The following is a 26,440-nucleotide window of genomic DNA, read 5'->3' as shown; positions in this document are numbered from 1 at the left end:
CCTGAATCTTCCAGTATATTTAGGACATAACTATGATAGATAGTGATACATGCTAATGAGAAAACACAAGGCAAGAAGGGGCAAATCAGCGGCTTTGATAGAGTTGATCACTTCCTCTCCTTCAAACACTCCCTTCACGTGACTTCCTGGATAACGTTCTCTTGGTGTTTCTCCTGCTTTCTACTGTTTGCTTTTCTCAGGTTCTTTGGAGATGTTTCTCATCTCTTTGACCATTAATCACTGGAGTGCCCCAGACTTGATCTTCCAAATATTTCCCCATGTACACGTACTCCCTTGATGATCTCATCTAATCTCATGGCTTTAAATGCCTTTGTATGCCAAAGATTAACAAATTTACCTATAGCCCGATTCTTCTTCCTGTACTCCAGACTGGTGTGTCCAGCTCTCTACATGGTGTCTGCCTGATAACTTCAGTGTTACATGTGTTCGATGTATAGTAATCACTTCAAACTTAACAAGTCCAAAACTGACTCCTGATCTTCCCCGCTCAAAACACACTCCTCCTGCAAACCTCTTTCACACCTCACTGTCAGTCCTTTAGCAAATCCCACCAGCCGTCTTCAGAATGCATTGAGAATCCAGCTACTTCTGCCACCTGTACCCACTACCACCAGGACCAAGTCACCACCATCCCTTGCCTATGTTATTCCAGTAGCCTCCTAACTGGTCTTCCTGCTCCCACCATTGCGTCTCTATAATCTTTCTCAGATAGTAGCCACAGCCTTTTAAACTTAAGTCATTTCATGTAGCTCAGATCCCTCCAACATCTTTTCTTCCTCAGAGTAAACACAAAATCTTTGCAGTGGTTTATAAGATCTCGCACAGTCTTGTTTTGCTTTCCTCCTCTTTGACTGGCTTCCTCTCCAACCTCATGTCCTATGACTCTTCCTTTGCGCCCTCTCTTCCAGCTCCACCAGCTCCCATGCCAAGAACACTTAAGGACTCAGGGCTTTTGCACTTGGCCATTCCCTTCCAGGCTAAATGCTCTTTTCCAGATAGACACATGGGTTGCCTCTTTAGTGTTTCCAGATAGACACACAGGTTGCCCCTTCTGCTCAACTGTTGCGTTCTCAGTGAGACTCCCCTCACCCTGATTTTATTTTAAGATTGCAACCCCTTACATTCAATATTCTGTTTCTTTGTTTTCTCCATTGCACTATCGCCATGTGAAATATTGGGCAGTTAGTGTTTATTGTCTGAAACTTCCACTGGAATGAAGGATCTGTGAAGACACGTTTTTTTTTTCCTCACTGTTGCATCTCCTGTGTTTAGAACCATGCACAGTACACAGTAGGCACTTGTTAAAATATTTATTCCATGGGTTTCTCTTATTTCTTAATGAGGATTAATATTAAAAGCCCTATAAAACCCTAACTGTACGAGTAAGAACTAGAACCCAGATGGGACTTCTAGGTTGGAAATTCATGGAAAACCCAAAACTCAAGTGGCTGATTCTGAGTGAAGAAAACTGCTACTATCATCCCTAAAGAAACCAGAGGTGGTTCCTGTGACTCAGTATGTTTAAGCTCATGGTTCATGGAATCACGGAATCATTGAACCCATACTGTCTTGAGCGTAGAACTAATAAGGAAAATAAAATATTTATTTAAAAACACTTAGCTTTCAATTTCTTAATCCAGAAATGCGGATAACAATTCTTATACCTCACAGAGTAAACATCCTAGCAGAAGGATAAAATGAAAACAATACCTGTAAATAATAAATACAACCTTCTGTTATTATTCCCAGGTCTGAGTCTACTATTATTATCATCCAGATATCTGGACTTACGGTTGCTCTGACTAACAATCAAATTAGTTAATTTGGGGACCTAACATAGGTCTACTAATCTTTTTATTGTGTTAAAACGTGACTTTAAAAAAAATCTATATCTACTATTATGATCAATTATACAAGCAACTATATATTTTCAGCCCCAAAAGTAAGGCAAACATAATTTAGGAATAAAGAACAGTTTTTAAAAATTGAATAAATTTAGCTTTATGAAAAACTCATGAATATGATCCATACCACTTAGTTTGTCTTGGACCAGTGAACATTTCATCACGTGGCTTCAAGACAGAGATTCCACGGCTGTAGTACATGGAGGCCACGCCCCAGTGCCACAGTCACTCAGGGGTCTCAGTTTTCAGGATCCTGGATTCCGGAGGGTAACAGAGGAGGGAGAAGAAAACAAACTCCTTCCAGCCTTTTTTCATGTGTTCCTGTCCTGCATTGGTTGGGGAAATGAACACATTTGTGGAAAAGCCTGGTTTTCTAACAGGACTCCCCATTTTTATCCTCCTCCCTCCATGTCTTCAAGAGGTGAGTTATAGATCAGATTCAAACCAACCCTACCAATCACCACATTCCCATTCCCATTAAATTCAGGTACATTTCATTTTAAAAAGTCAAATTTTAGCCCTTAATATGAGCACTTTGGGAGGCCAAGGCAGGAAGATTGCTTGAGGCCGAGAGTTCAAGACCAGCCTGGGCAACACAGTGAGACTCCATTCCTACAAAGCATTTAAAACTAAAAAATAAATTTAAAAAGTCAAATTTTAGTGTCTTAAAAAGACAGGATCTTATTTCTTACCCACCTAAATAACCTTGGGCCAGTTTAGTGGCTCATGGGGGACCCCACTCCTCTCTCACCATTTCTGCCATTCTTAGTCCATAACCTGATGTTCCAAAAGGGTTGTTCATGCACCAAACCATTATAGCCACATCCAGATTATAGGGTTGAGGACTGGAGAAGGAGTAGGCTTCTTAGAAAAACTACATTTAACTCACAGAATTTTGTTAAAGCGAAAACTTAGGGTTCTAGTTCTAAGGAAAAAGGAAATATGCAGTATTGAGAAGTAGGATTAATTAGCAGTCTTGAACATACAGTATTTTATTCCTTTTGTTATTAAAATATTTTTGACCATCATATTTTAGGAACGTGGCTACTGTTCAATACCAAAAAGCTCGATAGGCCATAAGACTATATATTTTCACAAGTGGTCAACTTTCCATTATTCACACACACAAAAATTGATTCCTTCATTGCCTTAAATATTTGTGTGCCAGCTGTGTACCAGGCATTGTTCTAGACAGGTGGTTGCAGGTGAGAGCAAGCCAGATGAGGTTCCTGTTTCAGGGAGCTCACCTCCCGGCAGTACACACACAGACTGAAATTTTGGTAAGAGTGCTGAAGAAACAAAGCAGAAGAGCATGGCTGTTGAGAGAAGGGGTGGTAAGTTAGGGAAGAAGACGTCCCAAAAGATGAGTGAGACCTAAGCACTCTGAGCAGAGGAACAGTTTGTGCAAAAGTCCCAAGACAGGAGAGAAGGGCTGAGAAGCTGGAGCACCCTGAACAAATCTAGAGTGCGTAAGAAACAGTGAGAGGAAGTCAGGGACTAGACCATGGTGGGAGTCTGGACATTTTCTTCATGCTGCGGACACCATACCCAGCCCATAGACATCTCTGTACCAAATAGAGCCCTTTCTCATTTACGCATTGACTGGCTTGCTTCTGGGAGGTCCACTTCAGTGCATTCTTACAAAGGGAGGGACAGGGAATCCGAATGGTGGGCATGGCTTGTTGCAGATAAACAAGAACACTTGCAAACCTGCCCCAAATCTGCTGCTCACAGGGCAGTTGCAATTCTGAGCCCCTCACATCTCTGCCCCTCATGCTCCAGACCTCCCATTCTAGCCTAAGCAGCATGTACCTTCCCCTGCACTGCGGGGTATCCTTGGGGCACAGGTCTGACCTCCAGGGGCTCTGATCCTAAAGGGGGTTTGGCAGGGGAGTGTAGGGGCCGTGTCCTCTGGAACCTGCAGAGAGAATCATTGCAACAGCTTCGGTTGACTGGTTTGTCACTCTCCCACCATTTAAAATTAGCACTTTAGATCAGTACCAACCAAAATATTTTTGTAACTAAAGTATTTTATTAAGGGGGAAATGCAGGAATAGACAGAATTAAAAGAAATAATGAATCAATGTTATCACAGATTTATTGAAAATCTGTTGGAGCAAATTGTCAGCCGTGGAAATTCCATGTATTTTTTACTCAAATCGACTCATATGATACTGTTACCTGGTAGGGAAAAGGGGAGGGGAAACATTACGTATTTGGAATATGTAGTAAAAAAAAAATGGAATGTGCTTCACTCATCAGGCTTTAGTTCCATAATAGCAGAAATTGATATTTGTTTAAGGCAAAACAGGCCCTCATTTGTGGATGTCTGTTTCTTAAGTCGAATCAGATTGTTTTTATGTTTTAGATAAAATTGCGATATCAGTTTCTCCCCACTGGATGTCATCTTTTCCCACATATTCTGTAGCCCACAGTCACAAAATGCATGAACTACCAAATAATGCAATACAAAAATGGCTTGTTAGATGTCAAATTCAAACAATGATTTGTCTTCATTTATTGAATACATAGTGAGTACTTATGATGTCCAGGTTCTGTTTTAGGCACTGGGATCCGAATAGTCAATAAAACAAAGTCGCAGCTCTCATTATACTTGCATTTTAGTGTGTATAGGGGAAAGAGTGGGAATATGTAGTTTTTAAAAAATTAAAATATAAAAGGCAGCGTTAAGTGTGAAAAGGAATATAAGATAGGAAAAGAGAACAGAATGAGCAGGAGGCGTTGCTATGTAATAGGTCTCTTGGATGAGAACATTTAATTTGAAGAGTTGAAGAGGCAAGGGCATAAGCTGCACTGCCATCTGGGAGAAGAGTTCCGGGGCTTCCGGAACATTCTCATAGTCCTTAGGGCATGTGTGCTTAGCATATTTGAGGCTTAACAAGGAGGTGATTGCTGGTAAAGAATGTGTAAAGGGAGACTGTAGGAGTGCGTGAGACCAGAGAGGTCAAGGATCCAAATCACATAAGCCTTTGAAGACCAAAGTAAGAACTTGTGTATTATCTCCAGTGAGATGGCCATTGGGAGACTCTGGGCAGAAGATGGATATGATTGCATTATGTTTTCAAAGGCTCATTCTGGCGATAGGGATGCAAGACTGGAAGCAGGGAAAGCAATTAGGAGAGTATTGCAGTGGTCCAGGCAAGACATGATGATGATATAGAGTAGAGGTGGTGAGGGCTGGTTAGAGTCTACATATGTTTGGAAGTAAAGTTAGTAGGGTTGGATAATGGAGTGAGAGAGGTCAAATATGGATCTATGGCCGGGCACAGTGGCTTATGCCTGTCTCAGCATGGAAGGCCAAGGGGGAGGATTGCTTGAGGCCAGGAGTTTGAAACCAGCCTAAGCAACATAGTGAGATACAAACAAACAACAACAACACAAACCCAACACTTAGTCAGGCGTGGTAGCGTGAGCCTATAGTCACAGCTACGTGGGAGTCTGAGGTAGAAGGATCAATGCTTCAGTGAGCTATGATCACGCCACCGTACTCCAGTCTGGGCAACAGAGCAAGATCCTGACTCAAGGAAAAGTAATTTAACCTTAAAAAGCTGTGCTTTGACAAATTCACTGAACACAAAAATGTGCAATATGTTCCTGATTTAATATGTCATCAAATGTCAGTTATCAGCTGGGATTTGTGAGCCTTTAAAGAAATTGGAAGAGCAATGGAAATGTGTTTTTGCCTGTGTGTATCTATGTGTGCACGTGGGTTGTGTGTGTTAGATAAAATTGTGTTGTGTACTTTTCCTGAAATTTTTTTATTTAGAATTATACTTAATATCTTACTAAATCAGTCATTACAATTAAGAATATGTTTAAACAGTATATATATGTCTTTAAAACATTTAAAGATTTTCTGGGTACTATTTGTATTTTTTTTAAAGTCACAATCAGTGCCCTAACAAAACACCAGATGGCGCTAGAAAACGTCACATTTACACTAACAGAAATCACATCTGCAAAGCAACTTAAAGAAAGGTGGAGTTGGCCGTATTACAGCCAGTAAATCAGCTTGATGCAACTAGTACTTCATATGGATAGTTCATAGTTTTCTTTTATCATAGGAAAATATAACAAACATAGTTAATAATCAAGTGTCATTCGGGAGTTTTCTTATTTAAAAAATCTTCAATGAGGTTTTCCTTGTGATTCTTATAACTGTATATAACATATTTGAACAGTTTTCTATTGCTCTGATGATAAAAACTAAACTTCTTAGCGCAGCACATGACGCATTTCAGGATATAGCCCCCATTTATGGCTTCCCTCTGTTCAAAATGCTCTTCCTAATCTCTCCACTTCTCTTTTATCACTCCCATTTCTTAAAACTGAGCTTCAATGTTCTGTCTTTCAGAAAGCCTTCTCTGACTACACTCCCAGACTGGAAGGTGTGTCTCTCTTTTTGTTCCCAAGATGCCTTTTGCTTGCAGATTTTTCATTAGCACATAGTTTGAGTTTTCTCTTTATTTTCTAGACAAAAAGCTGATTAAGAGTAGGAACCATGATCAACCCCTATCCCCTTATATTAATCAGAGTTTACAGAGTTCTCCAGAGAAACAAAACCAATAGGATATATGTGTGTGTGTGTGTGTGTGTGTGTGTGTGTGTGTGTGTGTATGGATATACAAATAGATACAGATAGAGGTTTATTTTAAGGAATTGGCTCATGTGATTATAGAGGCTGGCAAGTCCAAAATCCACAGGGAAGAGTTGATGTAGCAGCTTGAGTCTAGAGGCAGAATTGCTCTTCCTTGGAGGGAGATAAGTGTTTTTCTTAAGGCCTTCATCTGATTGGATCAGGCGTACTCACATTATGGAGAATAATCTGCTTTACTCAAAGTCTGCTGGTTTAAATGTTAATCTCTCCTAAAAATACCTTCTCAGCAACATCCAGACATGCTTGACCAAATGTCTGATAACCATGGCTTAGTCAAGTTGACAAATGAAATTAACCATCACACTATGCTAGGGGCACTTAACCATAGATAGTGGATGCTGAATAAATAGTTGTAGTATGAAAAAAAATGTGACTAACCCCATTCTCTTTCATTGCCCCTTCATCTAATAGTGATATTGTAAGATGTAAATAGCCTGAATGGTGGGCAGGAAGAGTTATAAACAGAAAAGTATAAGTATGAATTCACTTTAAGTGTCTACAATATACTTGCTACATTTCAAGTTATTTTCAGATGAGTTATTGTTTAATCGTTACCCATAAATCTTGTGAGTTAAGCATTTTTCAGCTACCATTTCTTCAAAATGTTTTCATCTTTTTTCACACTCCCCTACTTCTGTGACTATAATTACATGTATATTGGACTGCTTGAAAATGTCCCACAGGTCTATGAAAATTTGAGTATTTTTAGGCTGGGCACGGTGGCTCAGGCCTGTTATCCCAGCACTTTGGGAGGCCAAGGCAGGTGGATTACTTGATATCAGGAGTTCAAGACCAGCCTGGGCAACATGGTGAAACACTGTCTCTACTAAAAATACAAAAATTAACCAGGTCATGGTGGCATGTGCCTTTAATTCCAGCTACTTGGGAGCTTGAAGTGGGAGAATCACTTGAGCCCTGAAGACAGAGGTTACTGTGAGCTGAGATCACACCACTGCCCTCAAGCCTAGGTGACAGAGCAAGGCTCCGGCTCAAAAAAAAAAAAAAGACTTTGTTCACTTTTTAATTATTTTTCCCCCATTGGATTGCATACTTTCTATTATTCTATCTTCAAGTTCATTGATTTTTCTGCCATTTCAAATCTGTGTTGAGTTCATCTAGTGAAGTTTTTATTTTAGCTACTGTTCTTTCCAACTCTAGATCTCCAACTGCTTCTTTTTTGTAGTTTTCATTTCATGAAATGAAAACTACAGAGATTCCACATCTGTTTATGCGTTAATACTATTTTTAAAAAATTCTTTGTACTTATTTATAACCAGCAATTTGAAGTACTTTACTAATAAACCCAATATTTGGGCACAGTGGCGGGCAGTTGCAGTTGGCTCCTTTTTTTTTCCTGAGATTGGGTCAGGTGATTCCTATTTTTTTTTTTGCATGTCTAGTAATTTTTGGTTGAAAACTGGATTGTGTGTGTAATTTGTTGTAGCAACTTTGGAATTTGTTTTGTTCTTTCTGAGGACTGTTGGTGTGTAGTACACAGTTAACTTGCCTGAACTCAAATTGAAAAATCTGACACTCTAACAGTATAAAGCAGCTAATATCTCTGGTCAGGATTTTTGGCTTTTGATTGCTATGTTTAAAGTCTGGTTAGCAAGGGTGGAGGTGTCTTGTGCCTTTAGAGATTACTTGTTTGCCAAAGATTTGCATAGAATTGATACTCAGATTTTGAGACTTGCTTCTGGAATTTCCTCACTTCTGGGATTCACTATCTAAATTTTCAGTTGCCTGGCTAACCCAATTTCTGCCCTCTTACACCTCAAGCCAGTAGAACTTCTATCTCCTGTATTGGGAAATGCACTCAAGCAAAACATAACAAACTTGTACATTTCATCGGGAGCTGCTTTTTCGGAGGTAGAGTTGTATAGTAGTAAGCCTAGAAGGCAGCCCTCAGTAATTCTTGCCTTCTGGTATTCACACCTCTGTGTAGTTCTCTGTCTTTTGAGTGAAGCTGATCTATGTGGCCAAAAGAATATTGCAGAAATGACAGTGTGACTCCCAAGGCTAATGCATGAAAGATGTTGCAGCTTTTACCATAATCCCTTTAAATCACTCACTCTGGAGAAAACCAGCTGCCACATTATGAGAGTATACAAGAAGCTGGTCCACAGAGCAAAAAACTTGTGAAATATGACAAATGTTTATTGTTGTTGCAGGGTGCTAAGTTTGGGGATGATTTGTTTCTGAAGTCATATATAGCTAATCCATCCTCCTCAATTTGCTGGCTTTTTTACCAGACTCCCTGGGGCTACTCATGAAGGTGGATTGTAAGTCAGCCAGGGATGGCTTTGGCTTGTGAGCTTGGAAAGTATGAGGTGTGGTCTTTTCCTTTAAAAATTCATTCATTCATCTTACTGAGATGAGAACTGTAGCGCCTGGTGCAAAGGCACCTGTCATGAAGTTGGAATCATTCAGTCTCTGAGAGTCCATTCCACTGGTGCATGTGGGCTTGACCAAGTCATCACTGCCTTGAACTTAATTACTGCATGGCTAGCCTAGTTAGATCTTCTGTCTTTGTCTTTTTGCTGCCCATTGGAGATGCTTTAGCCCTTAGTAGTCTTGAAACACAGGTATTCCTCGTTGACAAGTCTGCCTAAATGTTGCAGCACAGGCTGGTAGTTAAGTTCCCACTAACTGTTATGCGTAGTAATTTTTCCATGTTGTAGAAGAGCAATGTAGCAATATCACAATTAAACCAACTCAAGGAAAAGCTTTGAGAAAAGCCTCCCGTTCACCCTTGCAGCTGTGAAAAGAGGTTATGAGATAACTGCTGTTAAAGATTTATTATAGTCATTACATTCAACAGCTACCGTAGTTTTAGTGGTTCCTAAAATACACCAGCAGTTATTGTCTGATTACTTCCATAGATAAGTTAATTATAGGAGATTTCTGACTCTCACGCAAGTCTGATTTAGAGAGAAGTTTAATTATAGCAATTTTAGTGATTTAAATAAACTCAGCATATATTACCAGTCTTAGCAAGTATAGTAGAAGTTTTTTAGCTATGTTGAAATACACATTCTCTTTGTTTTTATTTTTCATTTCATGATTTCTAACCATAGTGTAGTACACGTGATAATTTAGGACACCGTTTTCACCAGAGTGCATCTTCAGTGAAACACACCACAGGACACCGATAGCAAATTCTTCATTATCATTAAAATTCCATTCTAATGCTGTCCATGGAGCACTCCACATTTTACAAAGGTAATTTGTGTAATGATTGTGACAATATGAGCAGGAAAGTACAATAGGTTTCTTAAGGAAAAAACTCAGATATTGGTATACTTCTAAATTATTGTTAGGATTGTAATTTGTTTAATGAAGGAAGGTGTGACACTCTCTTCAAATCAGGTACTTCATAGTTTATGAACACAACTGTCTATTTGTATACTGAGGCAAATTAACAAAAAAAAATTAGCTAGGTAGGCATGGTGGCATGCACCTGTAGTCCCAGCTACTCGGGAGGCTGAGGCAGGAGAATCACTTGAACACTGGAGGCGGAGGTTGCAGTGAGCCAAGGTTACACCACTGCACTCTAGCCTGGCAACAGAGCAAGACTCTATCTCAAAAAAAAAAAAAAAGAACTTTAACCACATATGCCTAAACTAACTTAAAATTAAGCTTTCAAAAAATGTGCCATAAAAAGACAGTGCTGTGAGTAGTTGAATATATTCATTTATTTAAACAAGACTTCACATTGGTGTGTACATTAGCTTGGAAAATGCATTACCGAAAATTACCTTAGTCTGAGCCCTGTAGACCTCTTCCCCATAGCACTTTCGATTCTTCTAATATAATGATAGGTCCAGTGGCATTTACAGCAGTAGTTCCTGCCATATTTTTTATGTTTTTCACTTAAAAATCAAATATATACTGACAATAGGAAAATATTAGTAATGGTGAAAATGAATCAAATCCTGTGTTTCAGTTTGGGTGATTTCATTACAACCTGCTTGCAAGTCAGTCTACCACCTTTCCTTAACACCATGAATGTCAGTCATGCCTTTCCTCTTTGCTGCAATGTTCTCTCTTCGTCCCCTTCATCCATTGGGATTTATATCACAGACCTTTGCTGTTATCATGCCTGGTGCTGGGTGGGTGTGGAATGAAGATTAGGCACCTCCCACAGGCAGTGTCTGGAGGCCTCGCAGGAGGCAACAGGCAAATCTATCTCAGAAATGTGGAGAAACCCAGCCTTACAGGGATTCTGGAACAGACCACAAGTAAGGCTGCCAGCAGAGGTTGTTTGCTGACAGGATGCAGGATTTCCACATGGAGGGGTAGCATTGGATCCTCAGAAACACTGGAGTATCACAGGGCCCTATCACTAGCCCTGCCATGTCGTTAGGAGCTGGTCCAGAATGAAGGCAGCAGGACATGAGCTCAGTGCCAGGAGAGCAGCCGCGCTCGTGGTGTATCACCTGCCATAATGCTTTTATCTAACCCTTTCCTCCTTGCCCTCCGTGTAGAATATCTGAAGCTAATATATGGATAATTAACTTCTATTGAAACCAGTGATGCACCCAGACAAAACTAGGTTCTCCTTAGGCACCATTGTACACTGTCGCATTTCCCACCCCTAGCTGCCTGCCAGTCTCACCCAGCTCTGTGTCACTGCTGGTCAGGCACAGTGACAGCAGAGGACTGCAGGATGGATCCCAGTGGATGAAGAGGAAGAAGAAAGCGCATTAGATCACATGGGGGAGATTTCAAACGGTGCCCTGGGTCCCACCTTCAACTATTCTGATTTCATCGCTCTAGGTGCAATAATTCTAATGTGCAGTCATGGTTGAGAAGTGTTAGTTAAGACATGCAGCTGACCTAGCCAATCTGATCTGTGTACCAGATGCATCTTAACTAAAAAGTTTTATTGGTATCACCTGATTCAGAAATCATTTTTTGACAGTATTTGAATCCCATTTGAAGGTTTTTTTTTTTTAATTTATAAAATATAAAGCCAACAAAAGGATTGAGAAAAACTGAACCTGTTGTATGAAAAAAATATTGTAAGTTTATTAAACAGCTATCTTAAAGATAACCATATGAGCCACAAATGATAGGCAAACCCAGCTGTACTGAGGAATTGAGGAAAACTTGCAGTGCTTCCTTCTCATGGTGTGGACAGAATACTGAGCTTGGTAGTCGAGGCAGCTGTTGCTGTCTGAATCGTGGCGTAGACGCTTTTCATCCTATGGCCCATGCTCTGTCTCATTGGCAGGCTCTCACCTCACTCAGCTCCATTCTTTTATGAAACAATACAAATGTGAATCAGGACTAAAAGACTAATTTTAACGAATTCTCAGTTGCCATCTACACATGCTCAAACTTCAGCTATTAAATAACAAGATTTGTATCAATGATATTTTCAAAGGTCTAGCTTTGTCTGATGCTGCTAGTTACTACTGCATTGATGCCAGCAAGTGCTGGAAGAAAGGCCAGCCTCTCCCAGTGCTGCAAATGTGTTGCCTGGGAAAACAGCAACTGCCTCCAGCCTTGGACTGGAAAGACCCACTTGACCATTGGCTGAAGTCCCCATCCTCCTCCCTACTCCTGCTGTTCTCATTATCCACTCTCATTTCAGCAGCTGTGGGTAGACATTATCCTCTTTGAGATTTTTGCTGTTTAACTGTTTGAGACAACTAATTAAATTCTCATCATGTATGTGGGTACATGTCACTCACTGAAGAAATATTGCTATATAGGATGAAGATGTTTGAGGAAAAACAATGCTAATAATAAATGGCAGATGCATTCCACTTCATTGGTTCACTTTCTGCCTTTTTACTGAAGGAACTTAACTGTGCTTTGTACTTAGAAGGTTCTCTGTATTTTCTGGGTCATTGCCATAGACCCATTCATGGGTCTCTCATGCCAGAGAGGATGTTGGTTTCTTTCTTTAACTCTTATTATTAAAGCAGTAAGAAAACATTACTGAGGGCATAACGGTACTTCTTTCATGGTTCCTCTCCTAAATTATTTACTACTAGGTATGTTAATTACTTAAGGTGAATATGTAGCCATTTATGTTGTGAATTCTAAACTTATTACATATTTTAAATACATTTGTTGATTTGGTCATAGAATCAGAGAACACTGATTTTTGCCTTTGGGTTCATTTTTAAAAGTCAGCATGCATGGATGAAGGGTGTAGGAGAAAGAATTACATATATTCCAACACATTTTCCTTTACATATATTCCAATTCATTTGTGCCTGGTGAAGGCCAGGTCTCTTGCACCATGTCCTGGGACTTCAGCCATCCCTTGACATGTTGACCCTCCTTAAAGAATGGAAGGGGGAACTGAATAAAGAAGATAACAGCCTCTAGCTAAGAGGGATGATGTATTAATTTGCCAAATGTTTGGGCTGCTTTTGTGTCCCGTGCTCTGTGGAGCGCTTTGAAAACAAAGCGAGTAACTACAATGTAAAGAGGTAGAGGCTAGGAACAAAATGCTGTGTGAACACCAAGGAGGAAATGACACTGCTGGCAGGAGATGGAAAGCAAAGCAGCCTTCATGGAGTGATGACATTTGAGCCGGTCCTCAAGTAGTGGGTGAGGGTTGCATCCATGCAATAGCCCCGTGAATTCAGATACTGAAGTATTTCTAATGACAGGGTTGATAAGTTGATATGGAAAAAGTATCACAGGTGCTTCTGCACACAGCAAGCCCAGCCTTACTCCAAGGTTAGTACTTAGTTGGGTATAATGGACTGTGCTCTCTACATGGAAGATAAGATTAGGCTCTTATCTGAAAAACCCTTGATACCACCACTTTTTGGGAAAATTACCATAATTCATTTTTTTCATATATCCAATGACTTTTACCCTTTTGCTACTTTGATTCATCAATACATTGATAACTTCTCTTTGTCCCATTCCTGTTTCATAATAATTTAATGAAATTAAAGTAATGGATTTAATTGGCACCTACATCTATGATTTATCTTAAGCCTTTGGGGTGGGCCAGCTACCACAATTAAAATATCAACTTGATTCAAATTGTGCGAAGCACACTTTTTTTTTTTTTTTCCCCATTTATTTATTTTATTGCATTTTAGGTTTTGGGGTACATGTGAAGAACATGCAAAATTGTTGCATAGGAACACACATGGCAGTGTGATTTGCTGCCTCCTTCCCCATCACCTACATCTGACATTTCTCCCCTTGCTATCTCTCCCCAGCTTCCCACCCCCCACCCTCCCTCCCCTGTTTCCCCCCAACTGACCCCAGTGTGTAGTGCTCCCCTCCCTGTGTCCATGTGTTCTTATTATTCAACACCCGCCTATGAGTGAGAACATGCGGTGTTTGATCTTCTGCTCTTCTGTCAGTTTGCTGAGAATGATGGTTTCCAGGTTCATCCATGTCCCTACAAAGAACCCAAACTCATCGTTTTTGAAGCACACTTTAAACTTGAAATAGAGGTGAATAAAATCTGTTTATACAGTGTGATGACTTTAATCGATACCCTTTTACATAAAAGCCAAGGTTTGATAAATTTGTGTTTCAGGTAGTAACCTTGATTCTTACGCTTCATTGAAATTTGGCTCCTCTCCCCCAAGGATCACTGACTTCTTTGTGCATTTATATCATCATATTAGTGATGTTATTACTAATGCCACTCAGCTAGTCATAGGGTGGAAGTAGCATTAATTGCAAATTATAGCTTCAACATAAAACCAATGAACTTGGGTGAGCATTTAATTTCTGGGCCATGTCACTTTGATTCATACTGCGTCTTTGCTTTTTAACTGCTGCTGTGAGCGTACGTGTGCATTCTCTGCAGTATATTTTTTCATGGCACTTCCAGACAGTCCTTAGAGTCAAGCAGTATAGGACCCAGCAGGGTATGTGTTGTTGCGCCATTAATTGCATACCTCTGCGCCTTCTGAGGAAGGAGGCCAGAGGCAGATTGTCTTTTACCCCCTGAGAGGTATGATAATAGCTTGACAATGCTCTTACTGGCGTATTTCTCTGTGATTATGAAATACAAGTGAAGAGACTTGTTAGAAAGAAAGAAAAATGAGGAATATTTTTAAATGGCCTTTTAGATTAATAGTATCAGACACACTTAGTGCATTAGTACTAGTGTGATGGGAATACACAAGAGGTTTCCATTCTTGGTCAGTCTGAGTTTGGGGTTTGATTTGTTTTGTTTTTAAAGTGTGTGGCTGAATGTGGTATTTGGAAGTCAAGGCCCTTATGACATTACAGGAAATTTGGAGACGTAGGACTTGTTCTTTATTTTAACATAATGACATTATGTTAAATAATTTTAACATGATGTTAAATGACATTATGCTCTTCAAAAGCATCGGCTTTTCGAGTAGCTGTTATTATCATTACTATTATTGCTTTAGCAGTGAGCATTTTCCTTATAGGCATAAGAACTCCTCTTACTAGTGTGAAATCACTTATGTAATTCTAGAAAATTCTTGCAGTACAGTAGAAAGGGTTCTTGACTAGGAGTTTGAATCAGCTTTACCAATTTTTATTTGCTGTTTCATCTTGAATAAATCTCCTGGCCTCTCTGGTCTTTATTTCCCATGTATAAAACGTGGAGATAATTCTACCTGCACGTCTGCATTTTTTGTGCAGGTTGGATGGCCATTTGGCTTTGTCGCTGGTGTCTTGTTATACAGATACGAGCGACTTTTATCATACTTCGCCTCCAATGATTGTTTTGTATAAAATGCATGTCATCCCTAAATCCAAATGCAATAGAAGAGTAATCTGATATTGCTTGTGTATGTTCCGTTTCTAAGAGGCTCTTAATGATTGTGTTAAACTTTATCCACATAACATTCCAGTGTCTCTAAGTGCAAGAGAAGGGTGGCAATTCTTCAGGGATGTTTTTCTAGGTAGCGTTTATATGTGAAAATGAACATCTACAAGTTAAATAAGATATGAGAATATTGGAAAGCTATTTGAGGGATGCTTGTAGTGGCATCTCATTAAAGAGTAAGTTATGCTTTCTTTCTACCTTGGGTGTTACAGCTTTATTAACACTGAGTTTGAAAACAGCTAACAAAAAAAGCTAAATGCTTAAGGGATTTATTATAAAACTCAATAGTGCCATTAATTTCCATGTATGCTTTAAATTGCTGGGAGAAAATAATGTATTCAGCAAAGAAGCAAGTTCCTGCTTCCTCCCCTGAGTCTCCTTGATTGTGCAGTTGGTCTCTCATTCTTTAATTAAAGTTGTCCAAAGATAGGATCCACTAAAGTGTTTACTGTATAAATAGTTTTCATTCCCAGTGTGCAAGTTTAAAACCATGGTAAAAAGAGTTTGCCATCTGTTAACAACCAAAACATGTGGTGTGCTGTTGCATAAAAATAAACTGCACATTATTCATAAACGGAATCACAACATATATCACATCTTTGGGGCTGACAATAATCTGTGATGCTTTGGAATGTCACCTCCTTCTAAGTGACATATGCTTAGTAGTGCATTATGTTGGAAACCCTATCATTTGTAAATGTAATAAAAATAATTCATGTATTTTTATTCAAGTGAAATTGATTTATCTGAATGTCAGTTACTGATAAGAAATTATAAATTTTCAATTTTTTTCTTTGATATTTTCAAATCTAAGTTTTCCTGAGTTTTATTTTCAAGTCTTTTTTCCCCCCATAAAATTTAACCATTTAATTTAGCCAGAAACTTAACCATTTGTCTCTCTTTCTGCACTACTATTGCCTCAGCTCTGTGACATCTCAGGCTTGTATATCACATCCAAGAAGTCTTCCTGCCTCTAGTTTTTGCCTTTCTACATATACATATCTTACCTACAGCAAGAGAAAATTCCCGGAAGACAGGATTCAAACGCTCAATCCTTGAAGCCATCAGTGATACTACATTGTCAGGGGAGCAAAGTCAAAATTCATCAGAAATTTGTTCAAGAGACCCCATAATATTGCTGTAAGCCGCCTGTATAGCCTTGGCCCTAACTGTCCATGTCCCCACACCTTATAGAATTCCACAAGATTTTTCACAAATGCCTGAACGTACCTCTTTCACATTTATATCTACATGCTTTCCCCTTCCTTTGAAATGTTTTTCGCTGTCTCTACCTCATTCCAAATTAGATGTGTGCCTCAAGAGTCAGCTCTAATGTTCTGTCATTTCTTTAATTCTTTCCTTGTTTCTCCAATTAGTGCTAATCCTTTGCTTCTTTGTGTTCCCAGAGCACTTTGTAATTCTTACTTTCCCTGATAATTTTCAACCTTTTATTCTAGTCATTAATGTACTTCCCCCTCAACCACTTTCTAATGTGTGAAGTACTTGAGGATAGGGATTGTCTTGTTTATCTTTGTGTCCCCACACTAGTTAGCATAATGCCTGTGAGGCACTCAAGAAATAGGCGTCAAAATGGTTTGAAAACTGTCACACATCGTGTTCTGGAGAATCCAATAAGCAAACTAATGCGATGGAGACATTTAGACAAACAGGTCAGAGCAGACTGTCATATTTCAGATTGGAATTTTTTTTCTATGTAGCAGTAGTTATGGATGTCCTAAAATGTTTTCGGCCCTCTTCTATTCACTATTTCCTAATGGACAATTTATATCTCACAGTATTCTGCAGGAAGTTCTGATTTGTTTCACACAAAACCAATTGCTATCTTTGAACCTTATTTAGGTCCCATTTCAAGTTAAACAAGCTCTAAAAACATAAATTCTTAAGACAATCAGGGAAATGTAAACACTGATTATTCAGTAAAAGTATCCAACTATGATATTCAGAATTTATTGTGAATTTCTTTTCTTTTTCTTTCTTTCTTTTTTTTTTTTTGAAAATGAGTCTCACGGTGTTGCCCACGCTGGAGTGCACTGGACCTGATCTCTCTCGTCTCATTGCAACCTCTGCTTCCCAGGCTCAAGCGATTCTCCCGCCTCAGCCTCCCAAGTAGCTGGGATTATAGGCACCCACCACCATATCCGGATAATATTTGTATTTTTAGTAGAGACGGGGTTTCACCATGTTGGCCAGGTCGGGAACTCCGGACCCCAAGTTACTGCCCGCTTTTCTCTCCCAGAGTGCTGGGATTACAGGCGTGAGCCACCACGGCCAGCTATGAATTTCTTTTTTTATATAATAATGGTATTGTGGTTATGTTTCTTTATGTTTATTATTATATAGTTACTATACAATAGACTTTACCTAAAAGCATACAGTTTGATAAGGTTTGACATGTGTGAAACTGTAAAACCCTCACCACAATCAAGATAATGACCGTAACCAGTGATCCCTAGCGTTTCCTGGTGCTGATCTGTGACCTCTCCTGGATGTTCTTCCTCTCTGTCCCTCCCTAACTCCAGGCAGCCACTGATCCACTTAAGGTCCCTACGCATTAGTTTACATTTCCCAGATTCAGTGGCTGGAACCTCCAGTAAAATGCTGAGGAGAAGGTATGCATGGACATCTTTGTCTTTTTCCTGATCTTGGGGACTGGAGAGGATGGAATTCAGTCTGTTACTGTTTAGTATTATGTTAGCTTTAGATGTTTCATAGATCCTCCTTATTAGATTGAAGAAATTTCCTTCTATGTCTATACTGCTTAAAGTTTTCTTTTTTTTTTTTTTTTTTCATGAATTAATTTGGGATTTAGTCAAAGGCTGTTTTTTTTGTTTTTTTTTTTGAAATGATCATATGGTTTTTCGCTTTTATTGTTTTCATATAAATTGTACTGACTACAGAAGTTAGAACAGCTATACATTAATACATTTCTGAGCTGAAACTCATGATGTATTATTCCTTATATATCTTTTTGGATTTGATTTGCTAAAATTTTGAAAAGAAATTTTTTACATCTGTGTTCATGAGGGATACCAGTTAGTAGTTTTCTTTTCATGTAATAGCTTTATCCGATTTTGGTTTGATTGTAATGCAGACCTCACAGAAGGAGTTGGAAAACAACCCCTTCTCTTTAAGAATTTATGTATTGTTTATTTGCTGAATGTTTGGTAGAATTCACTAATGAAGATGATTGGGCCTAGAATTCTTTCTGTGAAAAAGTTTTTAACCATAAGATTAATTTATTTGATTGATACATGATATTCATGTTATTTGTTTTGTTTTTTCTTGAGTAACCTTTGGTAGCTTGTGTCTTTAAAGAATTGTGTTCATTTCATCTAATTTGCTGAGTTAATTGACATAACATTGTTTATAATATATCTTTTTGTTTTTTATGAAATGCTTCACGAATTTGCGTGCCATCCTTGCGCAGGGGCCATGCTAATCTTCCCTGTATCGTTCCAATTTTAGTATATGTGCTGCCGAAGTGAGCACTATAATATTTCTTTATTATATGTTTAACAATTATGGAATCTGTAATGATGTCACCTGACTCATTTATGATGTTGGCTATGTTTATTTGTATTTTCTCTCTCTATCTTTCTGTGGTATTTTCCTTCTTTCTAAGTTATCAGTATGTACCCTGATCTTTATTATTTCCTTTCTTCCACTTACTTTAGGTTTAATTTGTTCTTCCTTTTCTAGTTTCATAAGGTGGAAACCTGGACTGTTCCATATGCTATCGTTGCAGGAAGTCTAGAAATGTCATTTAGGTCAAGTTGCTTCATACCATTGTTCAACTCTTCTATATCCTTGCTGATGTTCTTTCTACTTGTCCTATTAATTACTGAGGGATGGCTACCAAAGTCTCTGATGGAATTGTAGATTTTTCTGCTCTCTTTAAAGTTCTGTCAGGTTTTGTTTCGTGGATTTTAGAGTTCCGTAACTTGAGGAATACATTTTTAGATTATGATGTTCTCTTAATGAATGAACTGCTTTATCATTATGAAATAATACCCTTTATCACTGAGAATATTATTTGGCCCAAAATCTGCTTTAATAGTCACACAGGCAGGCACTTCAGCTCTTTTTTATTGTCCTTTTTATTAGAATAACATGCCATTTTTCACTCATTTGCTTTTAACCTATTTGTGTCTTTATATTTGAAGTGTATTTATTGAAGTTACCGCATAGCTGGCTCTTACCTTTTTATCCAAGCTGAAATTCTTTGGCATTTAATTGGAAGTATGTATATTTAATGTGATTATTGCTATGATTAGATTTAGATCTATCGTCTTGCTCTATGTTTTCTGTTTTTCACATTGTCTTCTTTGTTCCAATTTTCCTCTTTTACCTTCTTGGCTAAATTTATTCCTAGGTATTTTTTGTATCTATTGTAAATGGGATTGCTTTCTTGAATTTTTTTCAGCTAGTTTGTTATGGTGTATAGAAATGCTACTTATTTTTGCATGTTGATTTTGTAACTTGTAACTTTACTGAATTTGTTCATCAGGTCTGAACATTCTCTGGTAGAGTCTTTAGATTTTTCTCTATATAAGATCATGCTATCTGCAAACAGGACACTTTGACTTCCTCTTTTCCAATTTGAGTGCCTTTTATTTCTTTTTCTTGCCCTTTTGCTCTGGCTTGGACCTCCAATACTGTGTTAAACAAGAGTAGTGAAAGTAAACACATTTGTCTTATTCCGGTTCTTAGAGGAAAGGCTTTCTGCTTTTCCCCACTCACTGTGATGTTAGCTGTGAGTTTGTCATACATGGCCTTTATTGTGTTGAGATATGTTCCTTCTATGCCTAATTTGTTCAGAAGGCTGTTGTATTTTATCAAATGCCTTTTCTGCAACTATTGAGATGATCATGTGGTTTTTGTCCTTCTCTTCATGTCTTTTTTAAATTTGCATATGTTGAACCATCGTTGCATCCATGGGATAAATTACAGTTGATCATGGGCTGTTATTTTTTAGTTGTGTTATTGGATTCAGTTTGCTAATATTTTATTAGGGATTTTCTATGTTTGTCAGGAATATCAGCCTGTAGTTTTGTTGTTGTTGTTGTTGTGTCCTGTTTGGTTTCGGTATCGGAGCAATGCTATCCTTGTAAAATGAGTTAGGAAGAATTCCCTCCTCTTTTGAAATAGTTTGAGAATTGGTGTTAGTTCTTCTTTAAAAGTTAGGTGAAATTCAACAGTAAAGCTATCTGGTCCTAGGCTTTTCTTTGTTGAAAGATTTCTGATTCACTCTCATTACTTGTTATGGGTCTGTTGAGGGTTTCTATTTTTTCCTTTGTGTTTAGGAATCTATCCATTTCCTCCAGGTTTTTCAGTTTGTTAGTTTATGGTTGTTCATAATAGTCTCTGATGATCCTTTGTAGTTCTGTGCCATCAATTAAAATGTCTCATTTTTATTTCTGATTTTATTTATTTGAGTCTTCTCTCCTTTTTTTCTTTCTTTCTTTTTTTTTTTTTTTTTTTTTTGAGACGGAGTTTCGCTCTTGTTACCCAGGCTGGAGTGCAATGGCGCGATCTCGGCTCACCGCAACCTCTGCCTCCTGGGTTCAGGCAATTCTCCTGCCTCAGCCTCCTGAGTAGCTAGGATTACAGGCATGTGCCACTATGCCCAGCTAATTTTTTGTATTTTTAGTAGAGACGGGGTTTCACCATGTTGACCAGAGTGGTCTCGATCTCTTGACCTCGTGATCCACCCGCCTCGGCCTCCCAAAGTGCTGGGATTACAGGCTTGAGCCACCGCGCCCGGCCTCTCCTTTTTTTCTTAATCATTCTAGCTAGAAGTTTATCAATTTTGTTTTTCTTTTCAAAAAACCAACTTTTCATTTCATTGATCTTTTGTGATTTTTTTTGTCCCAATTTTGTTTGGTTTTTCTCTGATCTTTATCTTTTGTTTCTTTCTAGTAGTTTAAGGTTTGGCTTTTTTTTTTTTTTTTTTTTCTAGTTCTTTGAGGTGTGTCGTTTGGTTGTTTATTTGAAATCTTTCCACTTTTTTGATGTAGATGTTTAGTACTGTAAACTTCCCTCTTAGCACTATTGTATCTCATGGGTTTTGGGTATGTTATGTTTCTGTTTCATTTGCTTCAAGTAGTTTATTTTTAAATTTTCTTCTTAATATTTTTATTGACTCTGGTCATTCTGGAGCAGGTTGTTTAATTTCCATATATTTGTTAAATTTCCAAAGTTTTTCTTCTTACTGCATTTTAGTTTTATTTCATTGTATTCTGAGAAGATACCTGATATGATTTTGATTTTTAAAAATTTGTCAAGACATCTTCTGTGACCTAACATGTGGTCTATCCTGGAGAATGTTCCATGTCTTGACAAGAAGAGTGTGTATTCTGTAGCTGCTGGATGTGATGCTTGGTAAATGTCTGCTAAGTCCATTTAATCTAAAAGTGCATTTAAATCCAATGTTTATTTTGTTGGTTTTCTGTCTAGCCAATCTGTTGAACACTGAGAGTGGGGTGTTGAACTTTCCAACTGTTATTGTATTACAGTCTGTCTCTTCCTTTAAATATAATAATATTTGTTTTATATTCCAATGGATGGATATATATTTGGAATTGTTATGTCCTCTTGCAGAATTGATCCCTTTATCATTATATAATGACCTTCTTTGTCTCTTTTTATAGTTTTTCATGCAAAATTTTTTTTATCTAACAATAAAATAGCTACTCCTGCTCACTTTTGGTTTCTATTTGCATATATATCTTTTTCTGTTTTTTCACTTTCAGTTTATATGTGTTTCAGGTGAAGTGAGATTCTTGTAGGCAGCATATAGTTATGGTATGTGTTTCTATCAATTTTTTATCCAAATTATATCTTTTAAGTAAGAATTTAATTTGTTTACATTCAAGGTTGATATTTTTATGTATTTTTTATTATGCTTTTAAGTTCTGGGATACATGTACAGAACATGCAGTTTTGTTACATAAGTATACACATGCCATGGTGGTTTGCTGCACCCATCAACCCATCATCTACATTAGGTATTTCTCCTAATGCTCTACCTCCCCTAGTCCCCCACCTCCCAACAGGCCCATGTGTGTTATGTTTCCCTCCCTGTGTCCATGTGTTCTCATGTGTTCTTATGAGTGAGAACTATTGATAGGTGAGGACTTATTCTTGTCATTTTAATTGTTTTCTTGTTTTTGTTTTTTGTATATCTTTTGTTCCTTTATCCTCTATTGTTTATCATGCAGTTTGGTAGTTTTCTGTAGAGGTAGCATTTAACTTTTGTTTTCTCATTTGTGCGTCTGCCTCGACTAGTAAGTTTTATACTTTGTTTATATTTTGGTGTGTTTTCATGATGGCAGATATTATCCTTTTCCTTCCAGACGTAGGACTCCCTTAAGCATTTCCTGTAGGGCTGACTCACTGATGATGAATTCTCTCAGTTTTTGTTTAAAAAAAAACTTTACTGCCCCTTCATTTTTGAGGGGCAGCTTTGCTGGATATGGTATCTTAGCAGGCATTTCTTTTTTTTTTTTTTTTTTTTTCTATTGGCTCTTTGAAAATGTCATTCCATTCTCTTCTGGCCTGAAAGGTTTCTGCTGAGGAATCTGCTTTTATTCTAATGGGAATTCCATTTTAAGTGACTTGATTCTTTTGCTGTTTTATAATTTTCTCTTTGTCTTTGACTTTTGACAGTTAAATGTAACTTGTAGAAGACCTTTTTGGTTGAATTTTTTGGGGGCTCTTTGAGCTTCCTGTATTTCGATGTGTATATTTCTTGCAGGCTTTGAGAAGTTTGAAAGCTATTATTAAATAAATTTTCTTTGCCTTTGTTCATATCCGTAAATTATGATGTTTGGTTATTTGGTTGATTTATGTTGTCACATATATCATGTAAGTTTTCTTCATTCTTTATTCATTTGGTAGAGATGGGGTTTCATCATATTGCCCACACTGATCTCAAACTCCTGAGGTCAAGCAATCCACGTGCCTCAGTCTCCCAAAGTGCTGGAATTACGGGCATAAGCCACTGTGCCAGGCCTCTTCATTCTTTTTTGTTCTTTTATATTTTTCTGACTGGATTATTTCAACTGATCTATCCTCTGGTTCCGATATTTCTTTTCTTCTACTCAATCTAGTCTATTGTTGATGGTCTTGATTTTATTTTTGATTTCACTAATTGAATTATTTAGTTCCAGGTTTGGTTCCTTTAAATAATATCTATCTCTCAATTGCATTTTCTTTCAGATCATAAATTATTTTCTTAATTTTTCTGTATTATCTCTATTCTCATATCTCACTGAGTTTCTTTAGTATTATTATTCTGATTCTTTTCCTGATACTTCATAATTTCCTTTTCATCAGAAGCTGTTGCTGGAAAATTACTGTGTTCTCTTGGATGTCTTATCTTATTCCCTTTTTAACCTTAATTTGTCCTTACCTTTGACATCTGCATATTTGGTATAACAGTCACTTCTTCCAATTTTATTAATTGGTTTTCATAGGAAAGACTTTTTTCCTGTAGAAATATCTGTAATGCTGGTTGTGTAGGGTACTTTGTCTTTGATTCTGGACGGGCACAGTAGTGTAGTCTCGATATGATTTCCTCAGCTGTGTTCAGCCTCAGCTGTGTCTGTGATTTCCTCAGTGGTTTAGGCTGTAAATTTTAGTGGAGGCTGTGGTGAGGTTCTGCTGGGGGTTGGGATGTCAGGTGGGCTGGTCCTTGGGTATGCCAGTCTGTGGGCCCCTGGGCAGTGTACATGGGCACTGGTGGTAGAGAGTCCAGGCAAGCTGACCTTTGGGCCTTCAGACGGCTTATTTGGCTGCCAGCAGTGGCTGCAGTGGGCAGGCAGGTCAGCATGTATGGTACTGGCTGGGGCAGTAGCAGTGACAGGCCAACCCTTGGGCTCTCAAGTGGCCTGTGCAGGTACCTAGATCCCCAGGTAGGTGGTTCAACTGGTTGCTTACAGTAGTGGTGGCAGGCTGGCTGGACTCATCCCTAGATCCCTGAAAGGCATGCACGGGTGCTAGGGGTAGCAGATGGGGTAGGTCAATCCCTTGGCCCCTGGATCATGTGTGTAAGCATTGGTGGTGGCTGGCCGGGTGAGCCAATCTCTAGGTTCCCAGGCAACATGCACAGGGAGTAGCAGGAGTGGCACCAGGTAGGACAGGCTTTTTCTCACACTGCCTGACAGTGTGCATGAGTGCAGGCTGCATTGAGCCGGGGTGGGGAGGGCGATCCTTATGCATCCAGATGGCACACTGGGGCACCAGTCAAAGCAGGGGTGGGTGGGGTGGATCTGTTTTCAGACCCCAGACAGCATGTATGGGTGCCTGCAGTGACAGGCTGAGTGGGCCGATTCCCAGGCTTCCAATTTATATGTTCAGGTGCCAACAGCTGTGTCAGTAAATAGGCGGCCCTGTTTTTAGGCCCCTGAATGGCAGGTGCCAGTGGCAGCAGGTGGGGCAGGCTTATTATTGGGCTCCCTGATAGTGCATGCAGGCCATTCTTAGTTTTATTTCCCTGTGTGTGACATGTCTATTCTGTCTGTCTGCTTTTATGATTCTTATTTTATCACTGGATTGAGAAATGTGTTTCCTGTCTCTCAGAGATCACTGATCTGATATACAGTGTCATGCAAGCCATTGTTTTATATATAATATGGAAATATTTAGAAATTTTACCAAGTTAACTCTCAACCTTAGGATTTGAAGATAACATACTCTTCTTCTTTATTGTTATTTTTCATTACCTCTGCTTCAGAAAGGCAATGGCTTTGTTTTTCAATATATCAAATAATAGATTTACGCCTCTGTTACTGATCTATAATCTCATTTGTGTGTAATGAGAAACCTGCCATTGAAACATGTATTTTCTCTGTTGGGCGATATATCAGAAATAGTTTATCTGTCACTTCATCATCCTGCTGTTGCTCAAGTAAACTTAACTATTTCTTGCTCCCAGAAGACCAAGATCTTCACAGTTGGATTATTTGTTGAAAGTTTATGGTCATCCTATCATGCCTATCACCATTATTGTAAATCAAGATTAATCAATTTTGTAATGTCAGGTTTTCATTCTCATAGCACATGGAGAAACTCTAAAGATACTCTTGGGGTTTCTCTCATTGTGATTTTCAAGTTGTATTTAAAGATATCCACTTTGTTTTGGTGAAATCTCAGATAATGTCTAAAAAATAATTTCTTTCTTAAAAGTTATAATAATGAAAGCCAGTCAATATCCGTTCTCAACAAACATCAGTCAAACATATGGATCCTGTTGACTTCTAAACAAACAAAAGAAAAATAAGATACTATCAGAAATAGGTTTAAAAATACCTGAATTATTGATTCATATAATATATTCAATAGTTCCCCCTTGTCTACATGGGATACAATCCAAGACCCCTTGCTGGATACCTGAAACGTGGATAGTACCAAACCTATATATATACTATTTTTTTTCCTATACGTACTATGACAAAACTTAATTTATAAATTAAACACAGTAAGAGATCAACAATAACTGATAATAAAGTAGAAACATTATAACAATATAATGTAATAAAAGTTATGTGAATATGGTCTCCCTCTCAAAATACCTTATTATATTGTACTCAGCTATTTTTGGACTATCGTAGACCACGTGTAACTGACACTGTGAAAAGCAAAACTGTGGATAAAAGGGGACTCCTGTACTCATCCTTCCATATAGCTGAGATGTTGCAGAGCAAAATCACCTGTTGCAATTTTTTTGGTATTGGGATTTGGGAACATCTATTTTGTATCAGGTCCTTCAGGGGACACTGATGTAACTTTAAGCACCATTTAAGCAAAATTAATAAAATTGGGTGATATTTTCTAAAGTTTTTTTTTCTTTTTTTTGAGACAGAGTCTTACTCTGTCTCCCAGGCTAGAGTGCAGTGGTACAATTTTGGCTCACTGCAACCTCTACCTCCCGAGTTCAAGTGATTCTTCTGCCTCAGCCTCCCAAGTAGCTGGGACTACAGATACACACCACCACATGCGGCTATTTTTTTTTTT

At 38.3% G+C, this 26,440-nt stretch overlaps 1 protein-coding gene and 1 non-coding gene across 5 annotated transcripts in view; one reads left to right on the top strand and one right to left on the bottom strand.

The window, feature by feature from the left end:
* ASPH (aspartate beta-hydroxylase) overlaps positions 1 to 26,440 on the top strand; it is a 228,001-nt gene that overhangs the window by 110,771 nt on the left and 90,790 nt on the right. The gene's annotated exons all lie outside the window — the stretch shown is intronic.
* On the bottom strand, positions 18,807 to 18,913 carry LOC116563654. Its single transcript, XR_004274499.1, has one exon. It is a non-coding gene; the product is annotated as a U6 spliceosomal RNA (small nuclear RNA).

This window comes from Sapajus apella, unplaced genomic scaffold (genome assembly GCF_009761245.1).
Source record: "Sapajus apella isolate SASKATOON/1434 unplaced genomic scaffold, GSC_monkey_1.0 scaffold35, whole genome shotgun sequence".
NCBI lineage: Eukaryota > Metazoa > Chordata > Mammalia > Primates > Cebidae > Sapajus > Sapajus apella.
Note: the sequence above shows the minus strand (reverse complement) of the source record. Positions and strands in the feature narration are given on the sequence as shown.